General features: G+C 37.2%; 1 long non-coding RNA gene across 2 annotated transcripts; it reads left to right on the forward strand.

Moving 5' to 3' along the window:
- The first annotated feature begins 4,946 nt into the window (after positions 1-4,946).
- LOC145116861 (uncharacterized) lies at positions 4,947-6,631 on the forward strand. 2 transcript variants are annotated; one of them, XR_013712337.1, is made up of 2 exons: positions 4,947-5,536; positions 6,253-6,631. It is a non-coding gene; the product is annotated as an uncharacterized LOC145116861 (long non-coding RNA). The 2 variants fall into 2 exon arrangements; XR_013712336.1 differs by lacking the exon at positions 4,947-5,536 and adding an exon at positions 5,546-5,745.
- Positions 6,632-17,888: the final 11,257 nt, after the last annotated feature.

Consider the following 17,888-nt stretch of genomic DNA (forward strand, 5'->3'; position numbering starts at 1 on the left):
ATCATGGTACCCGAACCATGTTATCTCCTCTCAATCCACTACTTAGAACCTCCAGAATTCTCCCTGTTTCGAGTATGGATCCTCTGCTTTCAATAGTACGGGCCCATACCACCTTCCACATCTACCCATACTTTCCACACGGATCGTCCCAAATTTCCTCAATAGCTTCTCAACCATTCTCGATCACCAATCCTGATATACTCGGTCGCTACCCAACGAATACTCTTCTCTATCAGTATACTCTTCTGACTACAGACACTCCCTAGGCTCTTCCTAGGTTCTCACGCTTCTCTGCCATCAGCTGCTGAAGAACTCCTTATGATGCCAGCCATCCACCTCCTGAATATCGTCATATTCACTTAGTAGCTGACTCCCATCATGAAGAGTTCCACAAAGCACAAAGCAAGCAGCATTCAGGCGTCGAATACTCTCCAACAACACGTAAAACCACTCTAGATTACAACTCTATTTGCTCTACTAGCTCTCAAAAGCATCACTGAACTCAGGCTACCTCACCTCTCATGGTATCTAATTACTCTTCTCATCAGACTCCTCAGTGCTCATCTAGGTATCTCACCTTGATTATCTCTCGACTCAGAATTCCTTCTCTAAGTGATTCCTGCTAGATACTCTTACTCAGCACATACTCAAGGCACATAAAAGATAATGACAATCCCTAGGCTAAGGCATCACAAATCAGGCAACTCTAGCCCTAATATATGAAATACCTAGCCTATCTTCTAGTATGCTTCACTAATATCTTAATAATAACTCATAGCACAAATAAATAAGTAAGGGTATTTTGGGAAACCACCGTTCGGGCTCTGGCTGATTGTACACACTGCTACAACTCGTTTTCTCTTAAACTCTTTCTCAATTTAGAAAAAATTATCTCTTTTGATTATCTTTCTCAAATCCTCAGTTTGAGTCCAAACACACCCGGAGGTGCATCCGAATCCCTCAAACCAAGGCTATGATACCAACTTGTAACACCGTAAAATTTAAAACCAACTTTTCATTTCAAAACACAAATAAACATATGTCACTTTTCCTCAAAATCACTAGTAACAAATTATGAACACATTTTTATTTAAAATTGTTTATCACAAATCTAGGATCCTCAAAACATAACTCTTTCTCTGGTGTGTACAATCAAGCCGACGCCTTCCCTCGATCCAGAAAGAACCTGAAACACATATCACATAACACGGTAAGCACGAAGCTTAGTGAGTTCCCCAAAATACCACATATATCACATTAGCCACTCGAGGCTATAACGCGAATAAGAGCCTCCGGTCCCACAACTCGGGTGGACCCTCTGGCCCTACCTCAGTAAGCTCATAACAATAATACACAACATAAATCACAAAGACATAATGCAGGATATCACAATACTCAATATAAGCACATAAAACATCTCAGTCACACAGTATACCGCTCATGGTGGGTATAGTGAAAAGACTCACCTCGACAGCAAGCAAGTATCCTCGTACACGAATCTTGAACTAGCCACCGCCTAACACATAGGGTAATTATCTCAATAAATACTCGATTCTCGAACCTAAGTAAACCAAAGGTCATTCTTCATCTTTCTAACTCTTAAAGTGGGTAAAAGACCATTTTACCCCTCCATGGTCTCCAATACTCATGTTTGACCAAACCCTAAAGTCAACAGAAGTCAACTCGAGTCAACAGTCGATGTTTGACCCGACTCGCCGAGTGCACCTATGTGACTCGTCGAGTCCACTCGTCTCCTCAGATGTCTCGTGAAGGTCCAGCTCGTCGAGTTAACCCCTAAATCGTCGAGCTATCGCGTGGTCCAGCTCAAAGGGACAAACCCCAACCGACTCCTCGAGTCAGTTCATGGACTCGGCGAGTTTTCAGTTCATGGACTCGGCGAGTTTACTCAATCAGATTTCATATTCAGCTGTCTAAAAGCATATCCACTACTCCAAACTCCAAATCTAGTCCTTTAAGGCACAAAAGTCACGTAAAGCCTCGACCTTTACGTTCATGCATGGCATATATGCCCCCAAAAATGCCAAAAAAGGTCCTACAAGGGTTAGGTGCTCAAAGTCTAGTCTCTAGCTCAATAAAGTTCAGGTCTTTCCGCTCACAAGACCCTCCACACTTCAGATCTGAGGTTTCAACCTCAAATCATACACAAAAGGCTCAATGACTCAAACAATGGAAGAAAACCCTAGAAAACTCCCAAATCAAGATCTCCATAGAAAAATAAGCAAGTCAGCACATTTACCTCAAGCAAACTCTGTTGAATCTGTGGAACAAAAGCCTCCTCTTGCCCCAACCTCAATACTCTTCACTTCTCCTTCAAAGAATGCACCAACAACCACCAATTTAGATCCTTTCTCACTCTTTAGCTCTAATGCGATTAGGGTTTTCTCTCAGGGTTGTAAGATGACTGGTGAGGCGGATATGAGGCTATAAGTGTCCTTAAATAGTCCCCAGAACCAGGGATTTAGGGTTTCACTCAACGTCTACTCGACGAGTCGACTCTTGGACTCGTCGAGTAGACCACTAATCCCACGTGGCCATCCGCGACTCTACTCGACGAGTTATAGCATCAACTCTTCGAGTTACTCAAAAATCCTCAAAATAACCAAATGAATAATATACCTGGGAACTCGGATGTTACACCTGGGTTTTCGGATGTTACATGTAACTTCGTGAGCTGCAGGTCCTCATTACCCCCTCTAATAGGCCTTCTCCACGCAAAACTCCAACTTTGCGTACTCTAGAAATCTCTAATTAGCCCATGTTGGTCATTTGAGAGAGCAAAACAAATACAAAAAACTGATTCTTGAAAACGATACTTCCACACCATGTATCAATCCAGAACCTAGTGTGAGCCCCATCACCCACCATTCTATTAATGCATTACAAGGGATGAATATCACTATGTAAATGATTAATGGGGCTTACAATATTGGACCGCACTTGATTAATGGAGGCGACAATCTCTCTATAATTTTCTTATTGATACATCATTCTTAAAATATTTTATTGTTGAAGACTGAATGAAATATATTTTACGAGACAATTATACTAATGGTTGAAAATATTTATGTCGTCATTTGTGATATTACTACAAAATTATAATGAAATAGTTAGAAAACAAAACAAATCGTGTTTCTATTTGTGCATCAAGCCGCCAATCATCAAAAGTTCAAAACGACATGTTTGTCAATGTAATTATAATTAAGGATAGTTAATCACTTATAATGGTACCAACAATCACGTGTATACGTTTGTCATAATTTTTGTTCAGAATAAACAAGATATCTTAGTTTCAAATTTCGGCTGTCAATACCGAACAACAATTATCAATAATATGTTCATAAAAAATATTTCATCAATGTTGCTTGTCTTAAGAATGTTAACGAACGTTTTAAAGAAACACAACTCGATACATGTTTATCATATGTTTGTTGTTGAATCTTTATCCGGTTGTTGCTTGCAAACCTTTTGCCTTTTATTGTATGATTATTGTCTTCTAACAACATTAAAAAGGTATTGGACAATTACAGAAAGATGTTACATTTATAATTATTTATACTTGCAGTTTATGTAAAAAAAAACATTTGCATTAATTTACGAAAAGCGTCCTTCTGAGATCAAAAAAAAAAAAAAAAAAATCTTTTCTTTTATGAACTAACCAACTAATCATCAGTTCTAAAAAAATATTTATATTTGTACTAATAGAATCCGTGTCATTTAGCGGACCCGTATGTCTTTTACATATATTCGTATTAGCGACGAATTAGTGTCAGATTAGTGATGAATTAGGATATTGACGACGGATCAGAGACATTTGTTTGTTTATATATATATATATACACACACACATTATTATATTTTGCACAAGATCTTCAAAATCATCGGTTAACCATGGTTTTAGATTGTTATATAAACTTACTAGACCAGTCAGTCGCCCAGAAATAAAACTTTGGTCATTAAAATTATGAAGAATATATTGTGTTGATTACGATAATATAATTATATTAATAATACATATATAGTATTAGAAATATTTATATCGTTGTTATTAATTTAGAGTTAATTTTTTTTAAACTAATCATTTACGTTTGTTATTAATATTTGGTTGTTTTTTATATATTATTAATATCATCCATCACTTCCTAATGATTATTTTGATTATTTTTGATGTAAGTTTTATGGATAAGTTATAAATCAACAACAAAAAATAAGTTTCAAATGAAAATAAGAAAAATAAAAAAACAATATTAAAATACCAAACAAAAGAATAAAGTTTAATAATAAAAACAACACTAAGTTTCAATTAGAAATTAAAGAATTAAGAAACAATATTAAAATGAGAAACAAAATCATAAACTCTAATAATTGAAAACAACATATAAAAAACAAAAGAAGTTTAACATAAACAAAGAAATAGAAGAAAGACATAATGATAATCTATTTGACAAAAATTCAATCAAACAATCTTATTATTGCTTATGTTCTTTCTCATGAAGTAGAACTTTGTGTATTCCTAGTTCTTTTTTCTTCGACCTTACTTTTGAAATCTTAACAATCTAATTTTATTATATGAGTAAAAAATAACAAGATCCATGAAAAAAAATATCCCGAAAAAACATCTCGATGATTTATTTTTACAACAATTTTGTTGTTATTCACTAAAATTATTATAAAATTGAAATTTTGTTTGATTTACCGAAAAATGAATCATTATAATGTTTTTTTGGGAATTTTTTTTTATTAATAATCTAACTATTGATTCATCGAATTATTCATTTTGTTGGTTCGTTAAAAAAATACGTATATAAAAATTTCTTACCATCTTACCAATAATTTCCTTCTTAATTTCCTATATATATATATATATATATATATATATATATATATATATATATATATATATTATATAGTGAATATACCGTTAAAGGTATTAGGTACTCAAAACTATTCATGAAAACTAGTAGTTTTGATTAGTAGTTTAATTTGCTCAAGAAACAGAAAACACAAATTTCTTAGGAAACAATGCATAGTTTCCTTATGTTGATCGATTGATTTCGTTTATTCATTTAATTCCATCATCATCGGTCTCAAGAAATCGTAATTAACAAAAAACGATTTCATAGAAATCAAAAATTCACTAAAAAAGATTTCATTCAAATTAGAATTAAATTCAGGGACTTCTCACAAATTGCAATTCACAAGGTTGGGTTCGATCAGACTTCAAAAACTATAAATCCCAACGATTTCAAAGAAAAAAAATTCGTAGCTTTGATAAAATGGAACTCGATTCCTCTTAGATATTTTGTTTCAGTTATCCTGCTTCCATGATCGGTTATGAAAAAAAAAGTTTTGTCATATGATTACTCGGAAACGACTTGAAAGAAATCGGAATTTAACGAATTCATAATTCACAGAAAAAAAAGAAAGAGGTTCAATTCACTGCACACGTCGATTGATTTCACGTTGATGACTTGGTTGTCGATTAATCTGTCGCTTTGCAGCTTGCTTGTCCAACAAGGTTGGTGAATTTCACTCTTGTATTCGATAATTTTTGGATATAGTTTGTAGCTCATGAGTATCCGGAATAAATCAATCTCATTTTCTTTTCTTCTTTCCCTTGTACACTGTCTATCGAGTGAGTTAGGTCTGATGGGCAATGTGGAATCAACATCACTACATGCAACCCAGTTTCACTATACATTGTAGTATATTGAGCTCACCCACCAGGTGTTCGATTAAATGCCTCAGTGAACTTTTCGTTGTTTCTTATTATCTTTTAGATTGTAGAGATGCATTATTTTTATTTAAAATCCAATAGTTTGAAATGGGTGAAAAAGTTCCGTATTGGTAATTTGATTGAAGGAATTGTTCATGAAGCAAAAGAATATGGAGTTATTATAAGCTTTCAGAAGTATAATGATGTTTTTGGATTTATCACACATCACTAACATAAGTAATTAATTACCTACATTTCATCAGTTGCTTTAATTCCATCATCCTTGTTTACATTTTGTCTTTCAAATGCGCAAAAGGTCAACAATATAGGCTTATTGGGTATGCATTTTAGAGACCTTATAGGGTCTCTATGTCTTTTGCAGAGACAAGGTTAAGAATGAGGGTCCCAAAAGCAATATAAGTGGATAAAACTTCGTCCAGTTATTATGAATGCTTTGATTGCATGGGTTGTCATCTTGTTAATTTTTTTTTTTTAATTTTTGTATTCTTTTGATGCAGCTTCGGGACAACATTAAAGAAGTTTTCTTGTTTGAAAACATGAGATAGCACCAGGTTGACTTATAACAAAAAGACATACTACAATGACATCAAAACAAAGTTTTATATCTTCCCCACCAATTGCTATTCTACAATTGGGTGGGTTTTGGATGCCATTGGGGAGATGGGTTTTTAGAACTATTCCTTCCATGATTTTAATCACAGTTTTAGTAACACAAGTTGGTTGAAAGTATCTTTGGTTTGTGAAAATGGCTTATGGTTAAGTTTAGATTTGGGTTGTTGTATAGTGAATGGACCATGCATGTGTTGACAGAAAATGTATAGAACGAAATTATTATTTTTTGGAGTAAGCTGCAATAGCAATCCACTTTTCATATTATCTGAAATGGAAATGTAATTATCAATTTTAATTAAAATTACCAACTGAGATTGTTTGCTTTTGGTCGTACTATTTATGTGACTTGAACTTTCCTATCCTTAATTTCTTGAGACTTTTTCTTGAGGTTTGTTCTTGGGGATTACATACCATCATTGGGACAGGGGAAAATCGTCCAACAAGGTGAAAAACCATCATACGGATGTGTAGATTAACACAACAATAACCAAAATCATTGAAATAGGACATGATCACCTTCTACATTATGTCCTTCACACACTATATGCCAAGTAATCAGAATCATCTAGCTCCCCATGATAAATTATTACTATTATTTTAAACGTATAACAACCATCTACTTTTACTTTTAACACATAACATTATCATACTTTAACTTTTAACACATAACAACATCCTATATTTTGGGTTTACATATATATCGTTGCTGGTTTTTGTGGGTTAAAAACGAAAGTATGTTGTTATTTTGGGTCAAAAATGTAAATTTGCTGCTTTTGTAGGTTAAAAACAAAAGTATGTTGTCATTTTGGGTTAAAAATGTAACTTTGCTGCTTTTGTGAGTTGAAAAGGAAAGTATGTTGTCATTTTGGGTAAAACATATAACTTTGTTGCTTTTGTGGGTTAAAAAAGAAAGTATGTTGCCATAAGATGAATTAGAAATCATGGAATCATGTTCTTTTTTCTTGGAACATAGCATGGTAACTTCTTTTATATAACGTCTGGTTCATGGTACACATTTTAATCATAATTATTCACTTTTATAAAGCAACTCGACGAGTTGGGAGCCCCAAACTCGTCGAGTAGGAACCAGATTTGACGCGGGGTTTTAAGTCACCTACTCGACGAGTTGAGAGCCTCGACTCGACGAGTATGGATGCCAAAGTGAAACCCTAATTTCGGGGTTTTCCACCCTATTTAAGCATCCTAATCCCCACTTGCTGGCCTTATTTACAGCCTCCAAGTCCCAAACCCTAGTTTCAGAAACCCTAATGCATTTGTGAGCTTGTAAGCCATTTTTGAGTGAACCTTGTGTGTTTTGAAGCTTGTGAAGAAAAGGAGAGTTTGATGATTCAAGGAGAAGATAGTAGATCCAAAGACTTCCTTTCATCCTCATCATTTTCTGGTAATCAAGTCTCTAACTTGCTTAATAGTTTCTTAGATCTCCTTAGTTTCATTTTATTGGATTTTTGGTCCAAGAAGCTTGATCTTTGGGATATGGACGTCCCAAGTGAGTATACCTTCAGATCTGGGATTATAGAGGGCTCTCATGGCATAAAGGTGCAAACTTTATGACCATGGAAGCCCCATGAAAGCCATAGGGTGTCTTTTTGGCCCTTTTAAGCTCCAAAAGGTCATGCATGTAGAGGAAGGTGGAAACTTTACGTGTCCATGTAGTGTTTAGGGTCTAGATCTCTGTTTGTAGGCTTTAGTTTGGAGTATGGATGGCTTGTGGACCAAGATCTAGGTCCTAAGGAGTTAGTGTTTGAGCTAAACTCATTAAGTAAAGGTATTAATTGGTAAAGTTTGAAACTTTACCCTTAAAAGGACATTTTCGGCGTATATGAGAAGTATGGAGCTTAGACCTGAAGAGTTTGAGCTTAATCTATTAAGATGGCCCAAACAGACTGAGGAACTCGGCGAGTCCAGAGAGGTACTCGATGAGTTGAGTCGATTTGTCCCGCTTCTGTACAAGCTAGAACTCAGCGAGTCTGCGAAGGGACTCGACGAGTTGGCTCGTGTTTTCACGACTATGAGTAGTAAGGGAACTCGGCGAGTCAGGGGGATGACTCGACGAGTTGAGTCAACTCAGATTGTTGACTTTGACTTTGACTGAGCATTGACTTTGACAGGGACATTGACTTTGACCAAGGTTGACCCGTGAAGGGATCTTGACAGAAGGAATGGTATCTAAGGGGTTGTTTTGTATAGGGAGTGAGTAGAGCCGGTTGCAGGAGCAGAGACGTTCAACTACTTCACTCGACATTTGAGGTGAGTTTTCCTCCAGTAGGAACGGGTCTAAGGCACCAATGCCGACCCGTTTATGTATGATAGCGTATGTTGGACTTCGGTCTGATGTCGGGGTTAGCCCGATGTAGGTTATATGTTTCCGGACTTCGGTTCGATGCCGGGAAAATCCCGAGGAATGTTTGTATGCATGATGTCTTCGTGATTCTTGCATGTGTTTTTTTATGCGTTCCGGGCTTCGGTCCGATGCCGGGGCAAGCCTGAGGAATGTTTAGCTTATATGTTATGTTTATATGTTCCGGGCTTCGGTCAGATGTCGGGGAAAGCCCGAGGAATGTTAATATGTTTGTGTTATGTGTTTATATTGTATGTTTGTTGATATGTTATATGTATACCGGACTTCGGTCCGATGTCGGACTTCAGTTCGCTGTCGGGCGGGGCCCGATGCCAGATTCGTCTGATGTCGGGCGGGGCCCGATGTAGAGGGCAAGGCCCAATGTATGTTATTATGTGACTATATGTATGGTATGTGGTAGTTTGGGGAGACTCACTAGGCTTCGTGCTTTCAGTTTTCAGCTTTGGTTTCAAGTACTTCCGGTAGCAAGGGGAATAGCTCGGGATGACTGCATGGCACACACCGTTTATGTTTAGCCTGAGATATTTTTACTCTGATTCATTTGACATGTGATTGATATGGATATATATTTTTGACATTTGATATATTATGGTTCATGTTTTGATAAATGATTTTTAGTAATACTGGTTTAATTAATGATTTAAAAATGAAAATTTTGGACCGTATTTTTGGGATGTTACATTTTAAGTCGAACTAGTCAGCTTAAACAGTTTTCAAGAACCAGATTCCACAATCTTATAGTATCAAAACATGCCTAATCAAAATACCAAATTGCATTCGCTTTTTAAGTTAAATAATTGTTAACAAGTTAAAAGGTCAACATAAGAGAAAGAAAAACAAACACCAAAACAAGATCATGGAAGCAATTCAAATCACAATCAAAGTACCAGTAAATAAATTACTGAACACATGAGCAGAAACCCTTAGCTACAAAGAACTAGCCAATACACACTTCAAACTCACTGGTATATCTTTCATACATCACATTAACTTCAATGATCACCGGTACATCCTTGACACATCAGTGTGATGGTTTTTACCCTTGTTGGGCGATTTTTCCCATGCTGGGGCGAAAAAAAACGATTGCAATGTTGGGTCGACACTTTGTTTTGAAGCAAAGTTGTGTATCCTGTTGTGGAAGGATGAACAATGATAAAAGGAAACATAGATTACTAAGACGAATGGAAATGTGATTCCGGCCAAAGCTATGCAAAGAGCTTTTTCTTCAAAACACCATCCAGCTTTAAAGGCTTTGCATCATCTTCATCTCTGATTTCTGCTCTCTCCTAAAGAAACAATAATAACATCGATCAATTATTATTATTAAAAAGAATACATGGAGGGGAAACAACGTCATCTTCAATTTTGCTCCTTAGGTTCTTTTAGTTCCCTGTAGAAAAAACAAATCAACATACAAACAACACAAATCATCCTCGTCCCACATATTGATGCATTGAGATCAGTGTCAATAAACAACAGATGGTCCAAATTACCCTTCGCAAGAAGGACCCACAATATATATTTTTGAAATGCTAAATTTAGTAGGAATAGATTTTGGAGAGTATGTATGGTTGACAGGATGAGAATTCTGAAGATGTAAACGTGCAACTTTTGGCTTTGTTTTATTTGAAGAGTTTGAACCCTAAAAAGACAATTAAATGATTAGAGAAACTATTAATAGGCAAGAAAAGAAGTTAATGAGCATTACTAATATATAACACAAATCATCAAGTAACAGTATGTAACACCCGTGTTTCTAGGCTAGGCATTAATATTGACATAATAGTCTAGGTTAACCTTTGTAACTCATTTTGAAGAAATGAAAAGGAATTATGTGAATATTATGTGAATTATGTGTTTTATGCTTAATTATTAAGATTTAATTAATTAAGAATAAAAATAAGCGTCGAAAATAAATATTAGATAAAGCTGATATCTATTAAGAAAGTGGTAGTGGTCGTGACAAGGATTACAGATATATAAAGAATACCGAAATCCGAGTTATAACGAAGAAGTTATGACCTGTCGAAGTTTCGCGACAAAACCGACACGGTGTCGAATGACGTAAAAAGTGAGTTTTTGATAAACTACTTTTAGCCTTAGTGATCTAAACGAAAGTCGTAGTGTTCGTTAAACCGAGAGTTTGTATAAAAAGAACGTCCAAATCTGACTTCGTATGAGGAAGTTATGATTTTTCTAAGTTTCAGCTTAGCAGTAGACAGCTAAAAACTCGAATTTTAGATCGAGTGATTTTTATCCGACACAACATAAACGAGAATCGAAGGTCTCGTCAATAGTAGTACAACAGTAAAAAGACAGACGAAAACGGACGTCGGATGAAGAAGTTATGAATTTTTAACGAATTTCCTGTCCCGGTTTATTAAAAATAATAATATAAAAATTAAAGTTAAAATTAGCCTATGAAGTCTAAACGAAAGTTGTAGAGCGTAATTTTACCTACACGTGCATATAAAGAACGTCAAAAACGGAGTCCGTATGCGAAAGTTATGGATTTTAGACGTTTTTGCACAAAAATCGAGAAAATTCGCATAGTCATGCTTCGGCCACGTCACCTTCGCTCTATGCGCGCCACGTGTCCGAAATTGCTGATTCATCCGAAACTGTGGCGCATCTGAGGAGCGACGCGTGTGCAGCTTCGTCCGAGCCTCGCTCTCCCTGCCGCGTGTCCGACCTTCGCACCACCTGTCCCCCTTCCCTCTTGCTTCGGATCCGAACCTCGGACCTAGACTTCGGTCCAATCAGAAGCCCACAGCTGGACTCTCGTACGTGCGAGCCATGTGCCTTCTCTTCGGATCTGCTGCCTGTAAGTCCCTAATCTGCCTGTGTATCAATCAGATCCGTTTGATGGTGCGGAATCCCAATCAAACGGATGATGTCAGATCAAATAGAAGAGAAGGAGAAGAAGAATAATATGAATCTTGTATAGTATTGATTAGAATGAAGATCCGGATACAAGATTCACGCACACTAACACACACTCTCTTCTCTCTCTCTTTCTCTCTCTAGAACACCTTGAGTTTCACACACTTAAGCTCTCCTAGTCTATGTGTTCATCAATCTATTCCTCACACCCCTCACCCCTATATATACTCGACTGGGCCGCAAAATGGGTTTACGGCCGTAAAGTCTGTTTACGGTCGTAAACGTGTTTACGGCCGTAAACTCAGTTTACGGTCGTAAACTCAGAACACATTACAGAAAAATACAATTTCTTAGAAAAGCAAAGTATAAACCATATTTTTGACCCAACAATCTCCCCCTTGGTTTATAGCTTTCTTTTCTTTTCTTAATTGACCCAACAAGCTCCCCCTAAAAAGTAGCTGGCTTTTCTTGTTAATCTTCATTGGGAGCTTCGGCTTCAGCTTTAATCTTCAAATTCTTCACAACTTCAAGATGAACTTGATGAATCTTCAATGAATGACTTCATCTTGAGCAGTTGGGCTTTTCTTCAAGATTTGACATTGAACGCACATTGGGTGAGGAGGCTTCTTGTACTGATTCTTGAAAGATAGCGTTTTCAGTTTGAGAATCTTCAGAGAGAACATCAGAGAGAACAAATCTTCTGGATCACTTCAGCAGGTTCATAGATAGCAGCAAACTGATTGAGGAGGCTTCAATGCAATCCGTCACATAATCTTCAATTTCAGCTTCACCTTGCTTCTGGGGTTGAAAGATTGAATGTCGAAAGAATAATCTTCATTTCTTGCTCCTTCGAATGAGAATTCTTCGATGATCACGGATGAAGCCTTGGCTCAGAAATCTTCGACGCAAACTCCATGAGTTTCATCTTCACCTGAATTCACTTTTCAAGACAAAACAAAACTAAAAGAAAAATTTAGCACACAATATTTTTGGATTTTTCATATTTTCTGAAAAAGAAATAAAACAGAAATAACACTATTTTTGGATTTTTAATTTTCTGATTTTTGAATTTCCCCTAATATTTAAATTAAAAGAAAACTATGAACAAATTTAACAAAAATAAAAATGATATCTAACTTTAAGAGTGATTTGGGATCAAAGTTGTTAGACAGCCCTAATCCACTTTTCGGTACCTTTTATCTTCACATCTTTGTCTGGTCGATCGCCGATATTGTTGTCCACTTAAACACGAAAAATTGTGACAGATTTAGGACATACTATTTGTTATAAGACAAGGTGAACCTAAGTTCCTAGATACTATATCTGATCCTAAGTTCCTAGATATTACATCTTAAGGACCATTCATCTGACAACGACCAGGGATATTGTTGTCCACCTAAATTGAGCAGCGAGATCTACAGACAATCTGTAAGTGTTCAATTGTTAATTGTACTAGAACATGGTTCCCGCTTCCTGATATGCTCCAGTAATCAGGGACTTCCAGAATACTCCTTACATCGGGTGAGCAGACAATCATTAAGAGAAAAGATGGATTTAGATTATCATTAATTATAGTTTTTAGAGGGATTGAGAAGAAGAATGGTGCATATACTATGTACCAGGTCGGATTATGAGTCACGCAAAGGAGACAGTATATGGCTAACAGATAGGAAGAATTTCATAGATATAATATGCAGAGAAATAGATTTGCATATGTTGCAGTCCAGGTTGGATCTCTTCCAATCACGCAAAGGAGGCAACATATGACTAACAGACAGATGGAGAAAGAAAACAATTTTCTACAGACCTAACTCATCGGAATTTACCAGTCGCCCCATCAATACCGGAATTAAGGACAAAATCCGCACATCGAGGAAAAGTTAATCCACGGTTCCAAGTACAGGTTCATTTAATATGACGAGTAGATTCCCATATATATCTCCCTGCTCAACCTATCCAAGCGTCGTGTTGTCAGGCTGAACGGATCTAACTAGGTCAAGATTTGTCAAGACTATGAATTTTTTAAGTTCAACTCTGCCTAGTCAAGTCCATTTAGAATCTTTCGTGCCTACCGGTGCATCAAACCCAGAGCATAGACCCTTCAACTTTGGGTACGTTACGCAGATTCAGATTGCCTGTTATCACTTGATAATATCACTTCCCAAAACATCTCACTCAAACTCATTTCATTAACCAACATATTTTTGATTTTCTGATTTTCTAATGTTTTTGGATTTTTTAAAATTTTAAAATTTTTGTTTTGTTTTTATTTCTCCCCCTAAATTTGTGCATAGGAGAGAAACGAAAGTAAATACGCAAATTTAAACTATCCTAAAACAAAAATTTGTCTTTGAAGCGAATCAGAGTAAGAAAAACTCAGGAGTATAGAGAAGAAAACTCAAACCGTAAGTCACCGATTGAATCTGCATCCAGAAGGTCTGAGAACAGCACGCATAATCTCAGAACATATCCGAAAATTCTTCATGTCATTAAGCACTAACCCTATGTGTGATCCCTTCTTTTCTTCCTTTCCCGCAAAGGACACATACTCTCAAACAATGTTCTGAGTGTTGTACAGTTGAGAGATGTCTCTTATCATGTGCCAGGAACAGCCACTACCAACAAACCGAAGTCTGATGATATGCCTCCATAGCTGCTCCGACACAGAGCGGGATCAGTTGGTCTTTGGAACCCAGTCCATTTTGAAACTGGGTCGACCTTTGTCATCCTTGCATAGTACTCTCTCCCATGACATGTCCTGCTTATCACAAATAGAAGATGAAGAAATATTAGAGTCATTAGTTGATTTGGGAGAGTGAGCCTTTGGAACCCATTTGTAGTTGGGTTTAACCCATTTCTTTTTTGATCTGATGGGTGGCTCAGTACTTGCTTTTGATCTTGATGTCGGCCGTTGAGATGACTTTGACTTTGACTTCACGGGAGCATCTCTTGGATTTGGCTTCTTGGCCGGCATTCCCTTATTTCCCTTGGGATTCGGATTCTTGGCCTTGTAGGTTTGATTCTTGGCCTTCTGCGCGTTCCAGTCACCATGGTCTGAACGTGACCTTGAGGGGTTTCTTTTGGAGTATCTCCCTCTTGGCGCGTTCTGCCAGCCTTGTGCGTAGTAAGGAACGTATGCGCGATTTGGACAGTTTCTGGCAATGTGTCCAGGTGTTCCACAGTGAAAACATGTCTTTTTCTTCACTGTGAAGTTGTTTCTTCCTGCCCCTGGTGGCGTATCCATGCCTTGTCTCTTGCTTTTCCCACACGCACAACTACAGCAGGCACTCTGCTTCACTGGAATTGGTGGCCTGTATTTCTGAACAACAGGTTGATCAGAAGCAACTGAGTTCGAAGCAACAGATTCAGGGCTCAAGGAGATGTTGGTTTGTTCAATGGTGTTCTCCTTGTTCTCATCCTCTACTACTTTACCTGCACATGTAACAGAAACATCAGGAGCATCAGGATTATCAACATTAATAATGCCTCCTGATACAAAACCAGCTGGTTTGCCATATTGAAGATGTGCCTCCCTGTCAATTTCTTCCTGTGTCGAAGGGATGGATGTGTAGTTATGATTGAAAGGTGGAGGAACACTATCATACCCTAGACCGTTGTTTTGATTATCTTTGAATTTTAATTGGGTTTCAAATAAGGAGTCGACTGTCTTACTTGACGCAGTATAATTTTTGAAACTAACATCAGTTTTTCCACACTTAATTTTCAAGGCGTCAAGTTCTTCGGTTACAGCATCAAGTTGTCTCTTAATATAGTCATAATTTTCACACTTGTTGCTGAATTCTTCCTGAAGCTTCCTAAAGTCCTTTATTTTTGTTTCTAACTGGGCCTTTAGGGGTTTCTGTCCTTTCCTGAGTTGATAACCTTCATATCTCAGGTCCTCAACTTCTCTTTTTAATAAATCATTATGTTCACGAAGAAGTTTAATCGTGGCTTCACATGATTGAGAACATGAAACTTCACATGATTGAGAACAAGAAACTTCATTGACCGGAAGGTTTGTGGAACTCATTGTTTTTCGACAATTCAAAGCGTCAAGTTCTTCAATTACAGCAGCAAGACTAAGACGATTGAGATCTTTTGTCTTCTTGATGTCAGCCACGTTCATATCCCATGATTTCGGAAGTGCATTCAATAGCTTTTTGTTTATCTCAGATTTGGTCAAGAAGATCCCAACTATATTCATCTCAGTAGTGAGTGTGGTAAAACGCTGCAACTGAGCTTCCAGGGTTTCTCCAGGGATATAATCGAACATGTTGAAATTTTGTCTTAACATCTCCTGACGACTCTCTTTCATGTCTTCAATTCCCTCGTAAACTTCAAAAACTATTAAAAGCACAACTAGAACTTAAAAGTCAAACTTAAATTTAAAAATGCCCTTTGACTATAAACTTCAAAAGTCAACCTTAAAAGTCAAATTTAAAAAGTCAAACTAAAAAGTCAAACCGGAAAGCTAAATTTGAAAATTTAAAAGTCAAACGAGAAAGTCAAAGGTCAAACTTTAAAAGTAAAAAGTCAAAAATAAAAGTCAAAAGTTAAAAATAAAATCAAAAATAAAAACTAAAATTTTTTGGGTTGAAAAAGGAATTTAAAATTAAAGGAAAATCAATTTTGGGCTAAAAGTGTAAAAAATGCGAAAGTGGCTGCGACAGGAAGTGGTTAAGTTTAAAATTTCGAAGAGAAGTCACAAGGGATTGGCTTGCTGAGTTGGTTAAGTGCGCTGACTTGATACTAGAGGTCCCGGGTTCGATCCCCGGCACCCCCAACTTCGCGTCCCCCCCTTTTTTTTATTTGAAGCTGCTGAACGAACCGGATGCGAAGCGAGGACGAGGCTGCGAGGCGAGGATGAAGCGAGGCCGAGGATCCGAGGCGCGAAGGCGAGGACCTGATGCGAGGTGCAAGACCGTAAACGCTTCTGACCGTAAACGCGAGCCGTAAACTCCGGACCGTAAGCTCGGACCGTAAACTCCGGACCGTAAACACGTTTACGGCCGTAAACTCCGAACCGTAAACTCCGGAAAACCCTAGCCGCCGCCGACCGTAAACACTTCGGAAATCGCTGTTCTTGACGAAAAACAGCGTTTTTTGCCCCTTTTTTGCTCCAAAACTCGATCAAAAACTCGTTTTTAGGAAAAACGCGAAGAAGAAACCCCCCTTATTTTCCCACGATCTATCCAAAAACGCAAAAAACTCTTCAAAATAAGTTCAAATAAGCTCCAGATCTGAAAAAATTGACTGATACAATCCAAGCTCTGATACCAATTGTAAGTCCCTAATCTGCCTGTGTATCAATCAGATCCGTTTGATGGTGCGGAATCCCAATCAAACGGATGATGTCAGATCAAATAGAAGAGAAGGAGAAGAAGAATAATATGAATCTTGTATAGTATTGATTAGAATGAAGATCCGGATACAAGATTCACACACACTAACACACACTCTCTTCTCTCTCTCTTTCTCTCTCTAGAACACCTTGAGTTTCACACACTTAAGCACTCCTAGTCTATGTGTTCATCAATCTATTCCTCACACCCCTCACCCCTATATATACTCGACCGGGCCGCAAAATGGGTTTACGGCCGTAAACGTGTTTACGGCCGTAAACTCTGTTTACGGTCGTAAACGTGTTTACGGCCGTAAACTCAGTTTACGGTCGTAAACTCACAACACATTACAGAAAAATACAATTTCTTATAAAAGCAAAGTATAAACCATATTTTTGACCCAACACTGCCGCGTGGAGTCTTCTCAGCCCTTGGATCAGAAGCCTCGCCCCTATAAATAGAAGGGTGCGAGACCTCTCGGGTATATATTGGAAAGTGTCAATTTTAACCCCTTAAACAATATTTCTTTCATTCCAACTTCCCCCAAAGCCCCGGTATTATACCAAACACCCGAAACACGCCCCGAAGTGCCTGAGAAGCCCGAGAAATTTATCTTTTCGGTTTTGAAGCCCAACCCTCGCAGAGCCCGGTTTTTTAATAAAACTCTCGGTTTTATTAGAAACGATCGTTTTAGGAAACGAAGTGTTGCCCGATTATCATTAAATCAGGTGAGTGTATAGTCACCTTCATCTTACACCAAGATATGAAGTATTTTCTATAAAATACGTGCTATGCGTAATTATATTAATTGTTTAATTGAGGTGGCTGTTGAATAGATGTTTTATACAACTTTTAAACTGTATATGTATTTTATCTACAAATATGTTGGGTAAAACATGGGTAGAGGAAATAGCCG

Source organism: Lactuca virosa, chromosome 5 (genome assembly GCF_052849685.1).
Source record: "Lactuca virosa cultivar CGN04683 chromosome 5, Lactuca_virosa_CGN04683_v6, whole genome shotgun sequence".
NCBI classification, from domain to species: Eukaryota; Viridiplantae; Streptophyta; class Magnoliopsida; order Asterales; family Asteraceae; genus Lactuca; species Lactuca virosa.